Consider the following 21,651-nt stretch of genomic DNA (forward strand, 5'->3'; position numbering starts at 1 on the left):
TGAGAAGATGGAGCAAGGCTAGAGACTGTGCTCTCCTTTCCTACCCGCTGGACGGAAGCCTTGGCGGAGGAGGAAGGCGACTGCCCGCCGTTCAAAGACCTCCTCTGCAAAACTGGCTCCGGAGGCGCGTTCCCCGCGGATCTAACTTAGATTTCCTTTGGGGGTTGTGTGGAGTTGATTCCCTGGACTGCAAATGAGACACCGCTCTCTCTCTAACTGGGACACTCCAGCCCCCCAAATGAACATGATCTCCCAAGCCCCATCCGGCTTCGCATCCTTCAACCTCCCCTTTTGATAAAAGGAAAAACACGCTCTCGTTCTTTTAAAGGACCCTCACCAGCTTCCTTGAAGCACAGAGGGGTATAGGCACAGTTTCTGTGCCTTCCTTCCAGATTGACAGGCAATATCGAAGTAGGAGAGGAATTTGGGGGGAAGAGGGAAGAGTATGAGGCACCCGGAGACAATGCACAGCTCTGACTGACCGTCCTGCCAGCAACGAAGAGGGAAGGCGAGGAGAGATCTTGAATCTGGACGTGTGGAGTGTCCACAGAGACACACTAACAAGGCAAACATCTGGATCAGCAAAATGGGGGGAGGGAAGAGAAGAGATTTCAGCAAAAGTCAAGGAGAGGTACTGGGTTGGAGCCAACTAATTTCTATTCTGAGTAGATCCAGCTAAAATCAATGACCTGAAGTTTGGGAGGTAGTGTGGGGGGTAGTGTTGAGTGTCAGAGTATTACCCAGGAGACCAGGGTTCAAATCCCCCACTCAGCTATGAAGCTCACTAGAGTACTCTGGGCCAGTCACTGCCTCACAGTCTAACCTACCTCACAGGGTTGTTGTGGGATTAAATGAGATGGGGGAGAACCATGTATGCCATTTGGAGAAAAAGGTGTGAGATAAATGCAGTAAATAAATTTCAGTGGATATGCTCAAAGTAGAACTAACACTGGATACAACTGCCCTTCTCTAGTGTAAGAATGTCATATATGCACATACATCATATTCCACTGTCACCGTTGATGCAATCAATAAGGCTGCTGCTCCTTGAGATCCCTTCCAACCCTACAATTCTATGATTCTATCCTGCATTACATTCACTGACAAATCAAACTGGAATCCAGCTAGACTTTAGTAACAATTTACAGAAAGGTGGCTGTGCTGGTTGTTGTTTTTGTTTTGCTATAGCAGAATCCTTAAGATGCCACAGGATTAACACATTTATACTGTAATGGCACCTGCTTTTATGGACCACAGTCAGGGGAATTCTGTAGCTCAGTGGTAAGCGTCCCAAGATCAATCCCAGTCTGAAACTCTGGAGACCCACAGCCAACCTTGAGTAGGCAATACTGAGCCAGCAGGACCAATAGAGTTGGCATAAAGCAGTTACAACTTATTTGGGAGGTGGGACAGGTAACTCAGTGGTGGAGCATCTGCTTTGCATGCAGAAGGTCCCAGGTTCAATTCTTGGCATCTCCAAGTCAGACTGGAAAAGATAACCTGGAGGGCTGCTGTTAGTCCCTGTAGACCAGGGGTCGGCAACCTAAAGCCCATGGGCCACAAGCGGCCCACAGGGGTCACTTAACCAGCCCACAAGCTGCCCCTGAACCAAGCTGCCCACTAGACAAGTCCCCATGCTCTGCGCTAAACCGGTGTAGCGTGGTGCGGGGACTCACTTCCATGGTGCCAGAAATTGTGTCTGCGCATGCTCAGGCGCCTAAAATTGCATCTGCGCACAGACGCCAGAAATCGTATCTGTGCAGACCCCAGAAATCATGGCCATGCACACTCACACGAGTGCGCAATCCGGCCCACGGAGGGATCTCCACTGGAGTGAACCAGCCCAGGCAAGGTAAACCTTGCCAACCCTTGCTGCAGACAATACTAAGCTAGATAGACCAATGGCCTGACTCAATATAAGGCAGTGTCTAATGTTCCTATGTCCACTTTTATCACTTGCATGATGTGTAACCCTTAATTGGCCAGCATGTATAAATGCCAAAATTTTGTGTTTACACCACTGCTGTCTAGTCAAATTAATAACTGTAATGCCTTCTTAGTTGATTTTCTAATTATTTTACTTTCAGGTAATCATCACCATCTCTCATTTTGCTGTACACTTTCCACTGAACTCTCTCCATGTGCACATACATTCGCCGATTCAAGGTTTACACATCATGCATCTGACAAACGTCTATATCCACACTTACTTTCCCCCACTTTTTCCAGGCACAGTCTGCACTTTAATGCTCTGTGTCAGGGTTTATTTTTTCCACAAGCTGCCTTCACAAACACACACCACACTTTTTAAAGCTAAATCAGAGCAAACATCAATTCGGGTTTACCGTGGATTGACGTTTGCTCCGATTGAGCTTTGAAGAGCGGGATTTTGTGGGGGAAGTTCCAGAGCAAAAACAAAGGAGGGCACTGAGCTTTAAATTGTGGGCCATGCCTGGAAAAAGCAAAGGAAAAATAAGTGTGGGTAAGTGAGCTATGCTGCATGAAAGCTTATGCCATTTTTTCATGTGTGTGGTTTTTTTTAATGCTTCAAGGTGCCACAAGAGTCTTTGTTGTTTTAGAAATCCATCATTGGACTGCAGTCTTTATTGCTGATATGCCTTAAAGCAGTGGCCAATCTGATGGAGCAGGTTTTGGATTCACCTCAACCTAAAGTGTTGGTGCTAATCCTAAATACTTTACATGGATGTATGGAGAGCATCTCTGTAGATGTAGTCCCTTGCAACACCTGGGCTAGTGTTTGAACCTGGGTTTAAATCCCCACTTGACCATGGTGCTTCCTGAGTGTCCTTGGGTCACTATCTCTCAGCCTCACCTACCTCACAGGTAGCTGGGGGCAAAAATGGAGTGGGGAGAACCTTGAACTCTTCAAAGGAAAGATATAAATACAGTAAATAAAGCCCCTTTTACAGCCATCTAAGCTAATAAGAACAAGATGGAAGGATAAGCTGCAACTGTTTGCAAAGTTCAATGTTTCAGAATTTACTACAATCTGAAACTCCCAAGATTGCAGGATAAGTTGCCTTATGTGTACACAATTGCAAAAGGCATGTTTGCCCCTTCCATGAGATATGGAAGCTCAAATCTCACCTTAGCACAAATTCCTCCAGCATTATTCCCATTGTCTGCAATTGTCTACAATTCAGCCCTGAATCATTAACATGATGAGCAGCAACAGACTGCTCATTGCCAGTCACTCAAGCTTTAACTGCATCACAGGCTTTGTAGTCTTAAACCAGAAGTGGGGAAGTTTTGGCCCTCCAGATGCTAATGGACTACTGTTCCCATCAGCCCCAGCCAGCGTGGACAATATCCAGCAACATCTCAGGGGCACAGTTTTCCCCAGCCCTGTTTTAAAGGACATTTTCTTTCCAATTCCCAATGGGCCTTAGTCCAAAAAGGGGCTATTGTGGAATTGGCTGATATTATAGGACAGGTAGGACGTGGGTGGCACTGTGGGTTAAACCACAGAGCCTAGGGCTTGCCGATCAGAAGGTCGGCGGTTCGAATCCCTGCGACAGGGTGAGCTCCCGTTGCGTGGTCCCTGCTCCTGCCAACCTAGCAGTTCGAAAGCACATCAAAGTGCAAGTAGATAGATAGGTACTGCTCCAGCGGGAAGGTAAACGGCGTTTCCGTGCGCTGCTCTGGTTTGCCAGAAGCAGCTTAGTCATGCTGGCCAATAAAGCGAGATGAGCGCCGCAACCCCAGAGTCGGCCACAGTTGGCCTAATGGTCAGGGGTCCCTTTACCTTTACCTTTAGGATGAAGCATTGGCTTTCCAGATGCTGCTGGACTACAGCTCTTATCATCCATCACTGTTGTCCATGACAGCTGGAGCTGATGGGAGTTGTAGCTCAGCAACATCTGGAGGGCCAAAGATTCATCACATCTATTACAGGAGGTGCTTTTCTGCTTAAGGGTTAGCATATGATGCTCGATGCCATGACGCTGGAAGGCACTGAAAACATTCTAGATGGACTTACAGCAGCTTGATTCAGCAAAAGTAATACACGTTTTGGGTAAGACTGCATCTGGGCAAGAGCCAGCAATTAGAGAGGAGACTGAGAGGAGATATGATAGCCATGGAGGATGGAGCAAGCTTGTTTTCTTCTGCTCCTGAGGTAGGACCAGAACCAATGGCTTCAAGTTACAACAAAGGAGACTCTGGATAAGCATTAGGAAAAACTTTCTGAGGACTTCTGGTCCATTGCAGAGGAGAATGGCGGTGTGCTAAGTGTCGTCCGCAACACAGAGCCAGCAGAAAGGCTTTGAGGGCAGCGCTAGAGCTCAGCGCACCCCCCCCCCAAAAAAAAAACCCCACTCAGAAGGTGATGGACTCTCCTTCTTTGAAGGTTTCTAAGCAGGGGTTGGATGGCCATCTGTCATGGTTGCTTTAGCTGAGATTCCTGCATTGCACGGGGTCAGACTAGATGACCCTCACGGTCCCTTCCAACTCTACAATTTTATGATTCTATGAATTGGCTGGTGTTGATGGTGGCCCCAGAGTTTATTCCATGGTTTTGAACCTGGTCTGAGGCCTTGGCACCTACATAGCATCAGCTCTCAACAATACTGGGTGAAAGAGAGCAAAACTGAACAGCCTTTATCAGCCACATTTTCACCAGGGGAGAGGAGATGAGGAGGAGGAGGAGGAGGAGGAGGAGGAGGAGGAGGAGGAGGAGGAGGAGGAGGAGGCTGTCTGGCTCCAGTAAACTGCTGTAAAGATGCATTCTTGTTTTAGTAGCTGAGGCACCTCCTAATATAGCTTGCCAAAGTGCAAAAAGTCAATTAATTTGCCTAAAATTGCATTTCCTGGGTTGGTTGAGAAGCAAAGGGCATCTGAAATTTCTGCTGAAGGATGCACTGAGGAGCCTGAGGAAGCTGCTTTTCAGTGCTCTTGAGATCAAAGTTTCACCCACCATGTGCTACTCATAAGTACCATTGCTTTATTCTATCCCCCTTGAGCAAGAGTGGGTAGAATCCTATTTCTTTCCGGGAGCCAGCCTGTGCTTAAATAATCAGAGCCAACTGAACTTTATCCACACAACCAAGAAGTGTTCAAAACCTAAGATCATAGAATTGTAGAGTTGGGAGGTACCCCCAATGGTCATCTAGTCCAACCCCCTGCAATGCAAGAATCTTATCTAAAGCATCCACGGCAGGTGGCCATCCAACCTCTGCTTTAAAAACCCCCAAGGGAGGTGAGTCCACAACCTCCTGAGAGAGACTATTCCACTGTCGAACAGCTCTTACTGCCAGAAAGGTCTTTCTGATGTTTAGTCAGAATCTTCTTTCTTGCAGCTTGAAGCCTTTGGTCTGAGCATAGGCGCCGACTCCATGGGGCCTGAGGGGGCCCGAGCCCCCTCAAAAATTCGTTTGGGGGGGCTCCGCCCCCCAATAATTTAAGAAAATTATTAGGCACCTTGCCGAAAACTGCGCAGGGGACTCCGGCGCGCGCCTCCCAAAGTGACCGGGAGCTCCTGAGAAGGGGCGGGCAGGTCGGTCAGTCAGAGGAAGACCCCCAGCGGTGGGACTTTAGAAAGGAATGGAGCCGCGGGGCCGAGGAACGGCGTATTCGTCGCCGGCGAGGGACCAGGGTGAAGGGAGAATGGAGGGGACGGGAGTTCCCGTCGCCGGAGCGGGGCTTTTTTTCTGGGTTCGGCTAAGGTGACGTTGGTAGGAGGGGGTGGCCGCCTCCCGGCGCAAAGCCTGGGGAGGGCAGGCCGGTTCTTGCATGCAAAAGCACCACTGCCATCCTGCCGCCAGTATGGACCCCGGTATGGGCCCCCCAATATTTTTTATAAGTCGGCGCCCCTGGGTCTGAGTCCTATGCTCTGTTGAAAACAAGCTTGCTCTGTCTTCCATGTGACAGCCCTTGAGATATTTGAAGATGGCTATCATTTCTCTTCCCAGTCTCTTCTTTTCCAGGCTATGCATACCCAACTCCTTCAAGCGCTCCCCATAAGGCTGAGTTTCCAGACCCTTGATCATCTTGGTTGCCTCCTCTGCACACATCCTACCTTTTCAGTATCCTCCATAAATTGTGGCACCCATAACTGGACAGAGTACTCCAGGTGTGGTCTGGCCAAGGCAGAGTAGAGTGGTACTATTACACACACACATCCCTTGTTAAATAATTTTTACAAAAATCCAATATGTGCCATATTATATTAACACTAAATACCAATACCAATTCAAATACAAATCGATTACATAGCCACTTATAATTTTTGTGTGGCTTCCCACATGCTGTACTTCAGGGTTTTATTCCCTTAAGTTCTGCCTCCAGACTGTTGTACTATTACTTCCCTTGATCGGGACACTATCTGTTGATGCAGCCTAGAATAGCATTGGCTAATTCTGACCTTCTCACTAAGGTGCTCCAAAAATTGGAAATTTGTATAGATTTACTAATAACTGATTAGGGTTACCTGTTCCAAAAGATGCTGAAAGCTGCATATAATCAAAAACATTTTAAAAATAAAAATAAAGAAATCAATCACTGTAAAGTGATTCTTACAAGTAGACAATATGTTATCAGTATCAAAACCCTCTCACTCATTCACACACCTGGCACTAGGTAAAACAGGTGTGGGGGACATTTGGCCCTCTAGGTGTTACTGAACTACAGTTCCCACTAGCTCTAGCAAGCATGGCCAGTGGCCAGTGATGTTGGGAACTGCAGTTCAACAACATATGGAGGGTCAAAGGTCCCCCAGTTGAAACAACAAAAACATTAGAGCAACTCTGTTGGATGACACCAAAGGTCTGCCAAGTCCATTGTTCTGCTTGTAAAGAGGAGCAGCCAAATGTCTCATGGGCATGTTCTAGGGAATGCAGGGAAGGCTGCTCCATTTGAGCAAGTGGGGCACTGCCCCACCCATCTCAGTCTTCCCTCAGCCATCCCCCATCCCCATGTATTTACAACCAGCCTAAGGTGTGGTCCTGGCTGTCAGCTTCCTCCTCCTTATTGTCTCAGTGTTGCCCTTGCAGAACTATGCAAGGAGAAGGAGGTGGGGGTGGGGGAGAGAATAAAGTAGAATGAGTTGGCTCTGCCTGCCACTGACTCTGCTAAGTGCACTCTGCCCCACAAGTCCCAATGGATACTAGCCACCACTAAGGATGTTGTCTGAAGACACATGTCCCAGCAACCTTGCTGAAGCTAAGTACGTGGTACTTAATTCGTTCTGGAGGTCTGTTCTTAACCTGAAACTGTTCTTAACCTAAACCACTTTAGCTAATAGGGCCTCCTGCTGCCGCTGCACAATTTCTGTTCTCATCCTGAAGCAAAGTTCTTAACCCGAGGTGATATTTCTGGGTTAGCGGAGTCTGTAACCTGAAGCGTATGTAACCTGAGGTACCACTGTATAGGAAACTGCTTTATACAAAGTGAGATCAGAGGTCCACTTTGCTAAGTACTGTGCACTGCAGGGGTGAGGAACCTCAGGCCTGGGTGCTAAATGCAGGGCTCCAAGTCTCCCTGCCTGGCCCTCAAAGATTCTCCCCACCCCACAGTGCAGCCAGAAGACCTTTTCCTTATTCTTGTTAGTGCTCACATGCTTGGAGAAGGCAGGTGAACAGGCAGCAACAACAAAGAGGACAACCAGAAGGGGGCTGGTCAGCAGTGCTGGCCCTGCTGGGCTGTGAGCCACGACAGGTGCCTGGTGATGCTGATTTATTGATGAGACCCCTGGATACATGCCCATGGGCATAGCCAGAGGGGGCAGGGGGCAGCTGCCACGCCCCCCGATCAAGTAAATAAATAAAAATACTTAACTAACTGATCAATCATGTCACAGATAGCTTGGTCACAGATAGTCCTGTCCCCCCTACAAAAATCCTGGCAACATGTACATGCCCACCATACCAGAGGTGGGGAGCATTTTTCATACTGAGGGCCACATTCCTTTCTGGGTAAGGCTCCAGGGGCCACATGCCAGTGGTGGGTGGCGCCAGAGTCAAAGTGGGTGGGGCAATGAATTTTACTTTTGCACAGTGGCCTGGTTTCTTCACACTTGCACAACGCACTCTACCTTCCATCCAGGCAAGCAAGAAGCATTACCCAAGCTCCATGACACATTCCAGCCAGGCAAAAACACTCAAGGAGGGTGCAAAGCAGAACTGGTAAGGGGTATGGCCTGGGGAGAATCCCCAGGACCAGATAGAGAAGCTTGGAGGCTGAGGCTGAGCTTGAGCGTCCCATAGTTTCCCAAAATATAAAATCCTCAAACCACTTGGGGGATCTTTGTTTTTTTTTGGGGGGGACACCTAGATTCCAGCTGCTTCCCAGTTATGGATGGGCTCAAGTTACTTCAAATGGAACCACCATTGCTGATATCTGGTCCTTCTGCACCCCAGTCTGTATGACCAGCATTACAAAAAAAAAGTCAGCAGTCCCCCACTGCATGCTGCAACATTCCTGAAACAACTAACAGCAGAGGCAAAGCATGTTGGCAGATGAAAACTAGAAGCATATTGTGGCACTGAACAGTTGGAAAGCTGTACTATCAAAGCACCAAGGAGTGAGAGGTGGCCTCCCCCGGAGGAAGGGAACACCCCCTGCAATCCATAGTGCAATTAGGCAATCTGAAACTCTGGACTTAGCAGTCTTATGGTGGAGAGCATGGTTTCTTTATATACAGGTTTCAACTTAAAAGGTGAAACTAATATATGAGATCGACTCATGACATGCAAAGCAAGATATGCTTCCACTTCTCAGAGGTCCAATCTTGCTCTATTTGCAATCCTTGTTTTGCTGATTTCATTGAATATTCTAATTTTCTGTGATGGTGAATTTGGGGTTTTCATAAGCTGTACGCCATGATCATCACAATGATAACAAAGAAAGGCTTGACATATCTTGCTTTGCATGTCATGAGTCGATCTCATGTATTAGTTTCACCTTTCAAGCTGAAATCAATGAACTTTTCCACGATACTCTAATTTTTTGAGTTTCACCTGTATATTGTGCATATTACTTCACTTCCTTTAACACATGGCATGCCCTCCTACTCATTATACAGAGTAAGGCTCTGGACATCTGCCCCCAAGTCCTGCTGTTGACTTTAGCACTACTAACTGACCTTCCTTTCCGCATAAATCACTAATCTGAGGCAAACTCAAACAGCAGATCACACAGACATAGAACCGGCAGGTGCTCTGAGGGCAGATCTTCTGTTGGTAACCTGAGCCCGGTGGGGAACTCATGCAGAGACAAAGCAGGCAGTCCCCTTTGAGGGTGGGCATTTTCACTGCATCACTTACGGAAAGCTCCAATTGCCACTGATGCCACAAGAAGGGCCAGAATGACCACTCCTTGGCAGAGGCTGACCAGGAGGAGGCACAAGGCCAGGCCAGTGATTCATTCAGAGGCCTTGGAGGTGAGACTCCTAGGTTTGGGGAAATACCATGTGATAAGGTGTCCTCCATGCTGACATCACTTGCGACAGAGGGAAAAACTGCACTGGGCTCCTTTTAAAATTGCTACATTCACCTTTTCCCCCAAAAGGATGAAAGAGTCACACTTCCAGCTATATCCACACCAGTACCTGGAGCCAGCCAGTGTGTCTCCTCTTCTGGCAGACACTGACCTCATCAGTTCCTGAGCGAGATCATCCCTCCTGGAACGATGACTCAACATCATATTGGGTGCAAGCATGCTGGGTGCCGAGCCTTGGGAATCAGCTGCTCAGCAAATACACTTTTTCGAATCAAGCACAGCAGAGGAGGACCCCACAGCCAGGAAGCCTCTCCCACGCCGACAGGTGGGGTGGCTACAGCCCGTTCCAAAAATCCACTTCCTTAAACGAAGGTTCATCTGCCCCCACTTTGTTCTGCACCCAGAAACTGATGGGAAATCATCACACTCTCTTATTTCATCTCGGCAGGTCCAGAGGCTGCTGCCACTTTGCCAGTTTCCCCCACCCACGGCTCTCGGCGATCTCAGCTTCTGTGCTGAAGGATGACAACGGGCCTCCAGGCACACGCACAATGAGGAAACAGCAGGGAAAGAGGCAAAGCAGCTCACATGCACAGAGGAGGAATGCATGCCATATCCGTCTCCACAAGCCACTCCAATCCCTCATGCAGTCGTGTGAGCTGGCTGAGTGACAACGCAAAAAGAGAGAGAGAGAGAGAGAGAGAGAGAGAGAGAGAGAGAGAGAGAGAAGTGGGGGGAGAGATTTTCCTTTCTGGAAGTGCTGGTGGCTCATCCTCCTTCCTTCCCCACACGATCCTTGTTATAATCACCTCTGCATGTTCAGGACTTAGCCATCACTGCATTTCACATGTACTGTGATAGCTCTAATCACAGCAGATCATCTTAGGACAACCTCCTGCTTGGAAATGCAGGAATTCCAGAATAAAGAGCTTTCAGGGGTGCAAAGCCCTTCCCACGTCAGGGCAGGTGGTACTTTTGCACCCAAAGGGCTGCATTCCCTAAAGAGTAGCCTTGTGGGGCCACAGGCCAGAAGTGGGTGTGGCCAGGGGCAAAAGTGGGTGGAGCAATGGGTGTGAATCTTACCTCTGTATGCTAGTAGGCTAGTTTCTACTCACACTCACACAAGTTCCTCTCTCTGTTTTCCATCCAGGCAAGCAGGAGGTACCACCAGAGCTCAAGGGCACATTCCAGACAGGCAAAAACACCTGAGGAGGATGCAAAGCAGGGCTTGCGAGGGGTGTGTGTCCAGAGGGTCAGAGTGAAAGGCCTAGAAGGCTGCGCTTGGCCCCTGGACCTAACGTTCCCGACCCCTGCCTTGCAACTACTCTGCAAGGTAAGTCAATATGATCACCCCCTCCCTTTGTCCCAACTTGCCTTTAGACTGCAGAACTGACGTCCTCCACCAGCCAGCAGAACTGAGGGCTACTGAGAGGCTGTTCCACCAGTCTCCAATGAAGGCTCTTATGGAGCAAGAGGGAAATCAGCTTGGGCTCCTCCACTGGCCAGAGAAGGAGCAGGTGCAAGGAGTTTGCTTTCATTCCCTCTCTGTGAGAAAGAACTCTAAAATACAGGTTGTTCTGAATTCCTCCCCATCCTGATTGCCTCCCAGCTTGATCTCATGTTTAGATAAATCACTCTGCTTAGTTGCTAAATAATACATCCAGACCACCCCTCTTAACTGACTTACCCTTAAGGCACCTCATCAAATGATCTCCGTTGTTACACTTCCAATAGGAGTACTATAAGCAGTATTCAGGAAAAGGTACCAGGAGCTGAACATTAAGCCTCTGTGCAATATTATGCCGAATCATAGAATTGTAGAGTTGGAAGGACCACGAGGGCCACCTAGTCCAATAAAGGAAACTTTTGCCCAGCCTGGGGGTTGAACCCATGACAATGAGATTAAAAGACTCGTTCTCTACTGACTGAGCTATGCATTTTCTCTGCTTAATATTTCTCAGCCAGCTTTTGCTCTCAGCAGCATTCCTGTAATGATGGGCTGCTTGATGGAAATCTTACTTAACTGCTCCCATGAGTGATACGGCTTTTCATCCCAAGCCACAATTCCCGCCATCCTTTAAATATTTCAGTCTCCTTTGGAGGAGCACTTGCCTGCAGGGAGCCCACAAATGCCCGTTCCTGGTAATCTTTCTAACAAGACAGGGATGAAGAACCTTCTGCAGTCAGGAGGCCACATTCCCTTGCATGAAATCTTCCAGGGGCCACATGCCAAGGGCAGGGTGGGGCCCGGGGCAAAAGCAACCAGAGCAATAGATGCAGCTCCAGTACAATAGGCTATAATCCAGCCACACAATGTCAAGGACTGGCTGCGTGAAGAGGAATGGTTGGAGCCTCCGGCTGAAGAACCCCCCAGGGAAGCAGCTGGGGAGGAAAACACACAGCCAGGAATGTGGTGTTGTGAGTCTGAAGACAGGTCAGAGGAGGAGGGACGCTGGGAGGTGGGAGAAACAACAGGCTCGAGGGAAAGAGAAGGCCAGAGGCAGAAAACCCTTCATAGGCTTGCCAGAAGGAACAACCCCCTGTGATGTTAACATATGAGAGTGCTGGAGGTGAAATAGTTAAACAAGTTACCCAATCAGAACCCAGGGGGGTGGAGTCAGGGGAACTATAAAACCAGCTCTGGGAGGGGTGAAGGGAAGAGTTCGTTGGGAGGTTGGTTGGAGTGGGAGTGAATTGGGATAGAGTCTGTGGGTAGGTTGAGTTAGTATAATGAAATAAGCTGAGTCAGGAACAGTTAGGGGCTAGGAAGAGAAGTAAATATCTGAGAGGTGGTTTAGTGAGTGAGAGCAGGTAGTGGAAGTTATAGGTCTGGATAGGCACCCCATGACTGTAATTGACTGAGACCGTTTATGAAACCACATGCTTGTTAAACTGCAATAAATAAACAGAAGTTTATGTTTCAATTTAACCCTGACTGGACTCAGTATTGTCCCAGGTAGGGGCTGGGTGGTGGCAGCGAGAAATAAAGTGGTGGCACAGGGATCAATAGAAGGTGAAACGTCCGGGGACCCTGTGTGATCGCCACCCCTCCCCCCTTCCTTACACATTGCTGGGGGGAATTTCTCAACATGGGGAGAAAGGAAAGCCCCATTTTGCCTGATGGGCTTCGTTCATTAGATGAATCCCACCCAGAAAACATGGAAAGGATATTCAGTATGAGGATTCCAAAGCAGAAAAGCTGGCAACTTGGAAAAGGTCAGGTTTTGGCTCACACCTCTGTTTAGAAGTTGAGCCCCATCAAGCTTGCCAACCTCCTGAGTTATAGGAGACGGGAGCACAACTTTCTGACTGTGCAGTTTGGATATAGGGAAGCTGAACTCTAATGAACTTTGGCTGCCAGATCCAGTACTCCAGATGGGTTTCATTCCCTCTCTCCCACCCAACCCAGCATTTCTGAATCCACAACTAGGTCATTTTGCACGTAGCTCAGAGTCAATCTTCAAGTCAGCCTATCTCTCTCGTGAGAAATGGCACACTCTTGGAATTCTGTAGAGCATGGAATATATCTTGGGAAAAGCAGGACTTGCTCAGAGGCAAAACTCAACCCCTGGCATAATTTTTTAAAAAATGGAGTCTGCTTTATTAATATCAGCAGGAGATGCCTGTTCTGAGCAGTTATCAGCCCTAATAGAATTTAAAAGAATTAGCTTCAGTCATCAGTTAGACAGGCTGCACAGATGGATGCTTAATAGCGCTCATGGTGAGCCCAGGCCTGGTACCAGAAACGGTTCTCATAAGAACCCTGGACAACCCACAAGTGGAAGACTTGGAGGAGCAAGGAGGTCCCCTGTAACCATTGTTGGTGACCCCTGAAGGGGCTCCCAGTCCTTGAGAAAGGTCCGGGTCAAAGAAAGGCAACATAGCACACATCTATGAAGTCACCGCACGGCTCATGAGCAAGAGGTCTCCTCATGAGCAAGCACTTCATAAAACGGCTTCACTACCAATAGGGGTGGTTTGGGTGTTGTCCTGGGGACTAAAATATGTAAGGCATCCTTTGGGAGTCTTACAACAGGTGGAAATAACCAAAGTCCCTGGCTTCTTGGTCAGATGATCTTGCCTAGCATTGGTGCACATTGCTTGAGGACCTGATGGTGGTGCCTCACCTTGCCTCTAGATCATGTTTCCATGCTGGACCCTTGCTCCTTTGGACAGTGCTGCACATGCAACCTTATTCTGGTTGGTGAGGGTTTTGTGAAGAGGCTTATAATAAATCATAATACTGTTGTATTTGTTATTGTGCTATATATTTTTGTGTTTTACATTGCAAACTGCCCTGTGATCTCTGGATGAAGGGCAGAATAGAAATTTAATTAATTAATTAATTAATTAATTAAAAAAAACTCCTTGAAGTGCACCCTTCTCCCCAAGGGCACCCACAGGAGTGCTATGCAGATGGTGGCATTACGTACACTTTGCCCAATGACAGCACATTACTTTGTTCCCTCTAGAGCAGTGGCTCCCAATTAGGGGTCCCCTGGGGGTCCGGTGAGTCATCCAGCCTCTGCTCACAACCAGTGCCTGCTTCCTGGTAGGGGAAAAACTTGTGAAATATTTGCTGAATGGCAAGTGAGCTGGGATTGGGCACAAACCTCTGGCACAGTTTCTTAGGGCTCTTGCAATGGGGGGGGGAAGAGGGGGGAGAGAGTGCAAACAGCTCACATGCTTATCATTTTAAAAAATGTAAAGGATTCCTTCTCCTTGCTCTCTACTTTTTAACTGAAAAGAACTTCTAATCGCTTTCAACAACAACAAGTTTAGAGGACTCTCCCACTGCTTGTAGGTAGGGTTTTCAGTGAATCTTGCCTGATGAGTTTGGGATTCATGTCTCATCTTGGAAGTCCAACAGGGGAAGCAGTTAAGCACATTGCCACTATGATTAGCACAACAGCTCAACCTCTGATGATTTAGTTTAGTGATGGGGTGGGCGATTCTTTCTTTTCAACTTTGTGATATATCAGCAGCTCAATACTGGTATATGCAGATATATCACAATGACTGGACTTTATCTCGACTGTTACTTTCCACCTTAGGGAAAGAAGAAGCAGCCAAGATACAGGGCCCAGTCCTACACAGTAAGTCCTGTCCGGGCTCCATGCAATCGGAGAGGGCGCTTCGGAGCCAGACAGTCAATAGCCCTGGTTAACTCTGCATTCCAGCGGGCCACCAGGGAATCAGCTGAAAGGCCATCAGCATGGGATAAAGCATCTCCTACCACTCTCTGGAAACCATTTGGATCCATTAAGTGGTGGGGGCGGACCTTCCGAATCGGTCCCACCTCCACTTCTTTAGTTTTGCTTTTACTTAGTGTCAGATCACCAACATCCATTGCTAAGATGTACCATCTCATATTAGAAGTAAGGAATAGCATGTTTGAATATTCTCTCATGTAAAAAGCCTGTTGCATATAGAGTAATTGCAAGTTAGATACACAATTACATTTCTTTCTTTCTTTAGTTGTAGTGGAGCAATGGAGACAAGTTTTTCCTGCTGTCTGGGGATAGGCAATTTGTGATAATATCACAAATTTTATGGTCTTTTTTAAAGTATGCCTAAAATCCTTTGCTTATTAGGGGCTAACCAGCATTTTATTCAAAAAATTGCTTTGCACAGGTAACAACCATAGAGTTATCAAAATTTTCAAAGGAGGGGGTTCCTGGCTTGGCTTTTGAAAAATAGAGGTTCCTCAGTAATTAGCTAATTGGAAACCACTGGTATAGAGCACTACTATTATTAACAGACAAATATCTGCAATGAGTTGCCTTGGAAGATGCTCCAGGAACATCAGTTAGCCTAAAATCAGTAGAAGCCGGTCCACGAGGGTGAAAGGGTTACTGCCCCACCAACTTCAGCCTGCCCTCAGCTGGCCCCGACCTGCCTGATTGCCTTTTTCCAATTAATACTTATTGGGTTTTGTCTTCTTCTTTTTTCAAATTTCCACCTGCCTGCTTTCCTACTTACAACTAATCGGGCGGGGGGGGGGAGGAGAGAGAGTGCTATCAGATTCCTCCTCCTTAGTCACAGTGTTGCCCTTATAGAACTCAGCAGCAAGGAGGAGTCTGGGAATGTAACAGGAATGAATTGGCGCCACCTACAGTTGGGCTCCTTGCATTCCACCCTACCAGTCCCAAAGGGAGCCAGGCACCATGGTTCAAAACAGGGCTATGAGGTTGTTCACTGGGACTGGGTGCTTTGATCATATTTATGTCAGGGCTTTCTTATCTGCACTGTCTTCCAGTCCATCCAGTCCTTTTTAAGGCCCTGGTAGCAAGGTTCTGGAAAAGGCTGCCTCTTCCCACACATCCCTTCCCAGACCTTGCAATCCTCTTTGGTGACCTTTATCCAGGCGCCCCCTGCCAAGGGAGGTATGGCTAGCAGCTACTAGAGAAGGGGTCTTTTTGGTGTTGGCACCCCAATTAAGGAATGCTCTCCCTATAGGGATTCACTTGGGCCCTACTCTGCAGTCTTTCTGGTGACAGGTGAAGACCCTTTTTATCTTCTCAGGCAGTATTACTATCATCACCATTGATTTATTATTCTCTTTCTATACAGTTGTCTCAAAGCAACAATAAAAGCAGCATAAACAAAACAAAAAAAAACCCCTGATAAGCCAAAAAACCAACAGATATTTTTAAAACAAAACTTACATCGTACAAAATAGACACTCATGGCAAAGATTCATTTATCCAGCTGGGAAAGTGTATTGGAACAAAAATGTCTTCCGTTGTTGTTGGGCAATGCTGAGAGTGGGTGCTTGTCATATCTCAACAGGAATGCTGTTCCACATAGCATATGGTTACCAGATGTCCCCGTTTCCTGGGGACTGTCCCCAGATTTACAAAGCTGTCCCGGGACAAAATCCATCCCTAGAATGTCCTCGGATTTCATTTAATATCCCTGGATTTATATTTTTTAAGTGTGGTAGATTTATTAGTAGGGAATGAATGTTGCGTGATTGGTTCAACGGCACAAGACACATCATATGGGGACTTCCGGCGAGGCAAAATGACAGGCACCACAGCAGCGAGCAGCTCCTGAAGCCAGCCAGAGCCAAGTGCACTACCAGGCTTGATCCGGGCTACTGAGACTGCCGCTGCCACTGCCAAGGGAGAACCGGGGACGCCCGGCACGTCAACCCCAGAAAACCCCAGAGCCAACACAGGGAGAAGGAGGATAGAAGGAAGAGAGAGAAAGAGGAGGAGAAAAAAAGAGGGGAGCCCTGACCTTGCCCCGCTGCTACCGCCACTGCCGCTAAGGTAGGGCAGGAACATGTGGCCGAGCCTACTCAACGGCTGCTAGCACTCTCTTGGAGCTCCAAGAGAGCAGGCCAGGGCCCAGAGGAAGGCCATGCAGCAGAGGAGACCACAGAAGAGAAGATACTACATCTTCTTTTTTTAAAAAAAAAAACTTTTTTAAAAAACTTTTTTTCTCTTTTCAAAAAAAAAAGTGTCCCAAGATTCTTTGAAAAAAATCTGGTAACCTTAACATAGCAGGCTTCTCAGCAGCAGCATAGCTAGCCGCTTGGGTGCCTGGTGTGGGGGGGTGTCCTGCAGCCGGGGGCGGGGCGATCTGTCCATGGGGGCGGGGCAAGCCTCTCCACTCCTCCCTCTCAGCTGTAGGGTGGCTGAGGGAGAGGCAGTAGGCAGACAAAAGTCCCACACTGCCGTTTCAGGCAGCGCGGAACCTGCAGGCACCTATGCCACCACGTCACTCCTAAAAAGTTTCGTGAGCCCAATTTTTTATTTTTTATTTTAAACTCATTTTGCCACACACTCCCTCTCAGTGATGACCCCTTTGGGGGGGGGCTGCAGCCCCCCGCACCTCCGCTTCCTCTGCCACTGCTTCTCAGTTCTTTGGAACTAGCAGGAGAAAATCTCCTACAGGCCACAGTGAACTGCTGGGTATATAAGGGATAATGCAGTCTCTCAAGGAACATATAGGACCCTATATATTAGTACCAACACCTTGAGCTTTGTCCAGCAACAGATTTGGCATTTTAAAGCTATTCTTATTATCCTTACTAAACTTTAAAGTTGTTGAAGTTAAAATATTGCCTTGGGAATTTTTATACGATCCATTCTCACAGCTTATTATCAGGTTGTACTGACTTCTATTCAAAGCGGGTCCGCTGCTATTAATGGATCTAATGGATCACATTGCTAGGGCTAAAAGGTTGCTGAAAATCCCTGGAAATCTCTCCCAATATGTTGGCTTTGTGGCTTCAGCAAATGTCTCAACCAGATCAACACTGATGCACACCGATAAGGATATTTTATTCCACAAAGCAATCACACCTTTTCACAGCAAAACATGCAAACTTACAAACTCAGTAGCCAGGTAGAAAAGCAGTGATCTCTATCAATGAAGGACATGTCCGAATAACAGCAACCATCAAGGATTTGCCTCAATTGCTCAAGGAGTGGGAGCAAAGAAAGGTTGAGTTCTCTTCTTACCTCCTATTAATGCCTTATTTTATAATTATTGATTTCTGTGCTAGAGCTGGCAAGTCCATTGGTTAAAATTATGTCTCCCTATGGAAAATGACAATAACAGAGAATCCTCTTCAGTTACTGTTCGCATCTGTTTTTCTGTTGCAAGAAACTGGCATTGACCTGAAAGTCCATTAAACCTGAGCAAAACTTTAATACAGCGGCTATCAATTGCTTACTTATGCTCATTAACACTCAACTTTGATTTAACTAAAAATAATAATTAAGTAATAAGCAATTTCTTAATTACATCAAGTATCCTGAATCAGTATATATAATACAAAGGTTTCATATTTAAATCAGCACCAGAGAAGGCTGTTTCCCTAACACAAGCCTACTTCTAATCAATGCGAACACACAATGTGTAGTGTGTTTTTACAAAACTGGTAAACTGAAAACTTTTAATAATAATGTTCATTATTATCAATAGGTCTAGTTTGAGTATGACTAGCAGTGGATAAAACTAATTATGTTTTAATGTTCTTGTTCATAGAGAGTTACTTTGCCTCCATGCTGCCAATATTTTGTGGGAAGGCATGAGGCAGAAATTTCGCTTTCCACCATTGAAGTGAGTTAAAAGGGCTCGGTTGTCCTAGAGCAACAAAATCAGTTTAAAAATAGGCAGACTATTTGCAATTAAGGAGAGGTCAAACTGAAATAATTATCATATTGTGCTGACTGGAGCTGATGGGAGTTATAGTTCAAGGCACCAGCAGGTCACAAGGTTGGCAGAAGCTGATTTTAATCAAATCACACCTGCCGCACTTCCCCCAAACAAACAGAATGATTCAGAAAGTAATATGCTGAATGTGGCATTGCAGTCAATTTCAGAGTGCTGGGATGTTCGATTTAAACTCCTAGACTTGCCCTAGCCACTAACTAATACAGGCAGAAAACTTTTCTTACATGCTGCTGGTGATCCCAGCTGAGTCTGGACTCAGAAGTCTCTCCTGGCAGACGGGCTCTGCAGATTTGCTTTCCGCTGTGGACTTTCTGGAGTCTGCTAACTCCACCTGAAGACACTCCAACTGGGGATTTGGGTTAAGCATTTGTAGATCTTAGCTTGTGAAATCACGGCAGTTACCTGGTCAGCTTCCAAGGTGTTGACACAGAGCAGACAAAGGTCAATCCCAATTGCCCACTCAGGAAGGAAGGAAGGAAGGAAGATTGGAGTCTTTGGTGGGGAGTGTAACAAAATGTCAAACTTACCCATTTTCAGCCTTTTCTATCATCAAACTGTTAACAGGGGCAGCCTGGCTGTGGTGATTCATGCATTGGTAACCTCAAGACTTGATTACTGCAATACACACTGCGTGGGGCTACACTTGCACCTGGTTCGGAAGCTCTAGATGGTTTAAAATGCTGCAGATTGTTGATCAGGAAATATTATTCCTACCCAGCACATAAATCCAGTGCTCAAAACCTTGTGATGGCTACCCACATGTTACTGGGCCAGGTTCAAGGTTCTTGTATTAATTTACAAAGCCCTTAACAACTTGACTCCAGGAGAGTTGAGGACCACCAAGTCCTTTATATTTCTGCCCCACACTGCCAATTTAAATGTATCCCTATTGTGTTTCATGACTTCCCTGATTTTGTATGTGAGCTGGAACTGGTCTGTGACCGAAATAATAAATTCATTCATTCCTGCCCCATAACTGAAATATCTGAGGGAGTTTTTGTTATTTGCCCCCCCCCCCGGCTCTCAACTAAGTCATGCATTCAGCTTTGTGGTTCAAGCTTGTCAAACTCCCTCCTGACTTAGCAGAGGCATACCTCGGATACCTTGAGCCCTTGGCAAGGAGCTGTATTGGCACAGTTGTGTTGGCACCCCGCAGTAAAATAAAATAGAATCACTTTACCGCAATAGCCACACTAAAAATGACCACATTTACAGGACCCAAGTACTCAAAATGTCTGGAGTGAGGCTGAGGCAAAAGAGGAAGGGTGAAAAAAATTGCACACTTTTTTGTGGAACGGTGCAAGAAGTATGGTAGGTTTCTCTCACATTTTATCTTTCTGGGACTGTGGTCGTGCATCACCACAAACATATCCACCATACACTACATAGTCTGGTAGGTGGTTTTTTTGGGGGGGGGGAGCTGGGCCTGCACTCCTGTCCAGGGCTGGTTTTGCCAACCCCTAGATATGCCTCTGTGACTGAATTTAGATGGAAACCCTCGCTGAACTTCAGGCATATGACTAAGAGCAGCGGTCGGCAACCTAAGGCCCATGGGCCACAAGCGGCCCATGGGGGTCGTTTAACCGGCCCATAGATTCCTGCTGCCCGCTCAGGGACCCCCATCACCCACTCGGTTGGCTCCCATGCGCTGCGCTAAATCAGCACGGAGAAGAGCAGTCACCGCCTTCCGCGATGCTGGCCAGTTTCCCATTGGCTGCAGGAAGCTCCTGCAGCCAATGGGAAGCTGCATACGCCTCCTCAGCACTGGAAAGAGTGTTTGCATATGTGTGCGTGTGCGCGCACTCAGCGGCGTAGCGTGAGTTGTCAGCACCCGGGGCAAGGCAAGTAATTTGCGCCCCCGCACCCGGGGCAAGGCAAGTAATTTGCGCCCCCCCCTAACCCCATACCTGCCGATCTGAGGTGAGTTGCCGCTGGCGCTGCCGCCCAAACTACGCCGCTTGCCCGGAGGAGGGGGGGGCAGAGAGGCGAGGAAAATGCAACATGGCCCAGCAGCTGCAGCAGCAGCAGCGGAGGCGGGGCTGTGAGGAGGGGCTGCCTGGCGCGTCCTCCGCGGCCCTGAGAGCTGCTGCCTGCCGGACGCCTTCAGCCCGGACGCGCGCACAGCTTGTCGGTTCCACGAGACATGGGGCTCTGCTACATCCTGCGCCGGAGACTCTTCAGCGACTCTGGAGGCAGCGAGCGCGCCCCCCCCCCAGATGTTGCGCCCGGTGCGGCCGGCCCCCCTGGCACCCCCCACGCTATGCCACTGCGCGCACTCCAGCCCACCGTAGTATCTGCGGGACCGTGAACCTGCCCAAGCCACAGAAACTTTGCTGACCCCTGACTAAGAGTTTCTTATACCTGCAGGCATTTCAAGGAGGGCTTTTTGTTGTTTCAGCGATGATTTTTAAAATTGTTATTATTCTTTGTATTATTCTTTTTAAATTATGTGCACCACTCTTCCCTCACCGATGCTTTCCCCCCCAGTAACTACCTGTAGACTGTTTGATTTTCAGGCTTTGCTCGTCTCACGACTCCATGATGGCCACATGTAAGTCTGTGCTCAGAATGGTTTGTTTGCCAGGAGTAATAACCCTTAAGTTTATTTACTCATCCATTCATCCATTCATTCATTCAGCCAGGTTGGCATGCATCTGTCTCAAGAAACCATGGAATGCGCCTCCAGGAATGAAGTCAAACTGCTATGTTAGCAGCACTGAAATTACTTCCCCGGGGTGCAAGCCTGGGCACTGCTCAGGCGACAAGACTCCCCTCTTGGCCTTGCTGATGTGGTCCAAAGAAAAGCAGATATATTAGCATACTATTTACTTACTTATTCCTGCACTGCTATATATGCCAAACTTTACATGGCTAGCCAAATGCCCAGCCTTGTTTGTCCTCTGGAAAAAGCTGGGGGGGGGGGGCTGGCACAAGCACCTCTCTTAAATAAAGCTTTTAACAGCATTGTTCTGTTTTTATTTGGTTGCTTTAAAAAACAACAAC

General features: G+C 47.6%; 1 protein-coding gene across 2 annotated transcripts in view; it reads right to left on the reverse strand.

Moving 5' to 3' along the window:
- Positions 1 to 21,651, reverse strand: part of KCNT1 (potassium sodium-activated channel subfamily T member 1) — a 201,463-nt gene that overhangs the window by 170,483 nt on the left and 9,329 nt on the right. The window lies entirely within an intron of this gene.

This window comes from Podarcis bocagei (assembly GCF_964188305.1).
Source record: "Podarcis bocagei genome assembly, chromosome: Z".
Taxonomy (NCBI): Eukaryota; Metazoa; Chordata; class Lepidosauria; order Squamata; family Lacertidae; genus Podarcis; species Podarcis bocagei.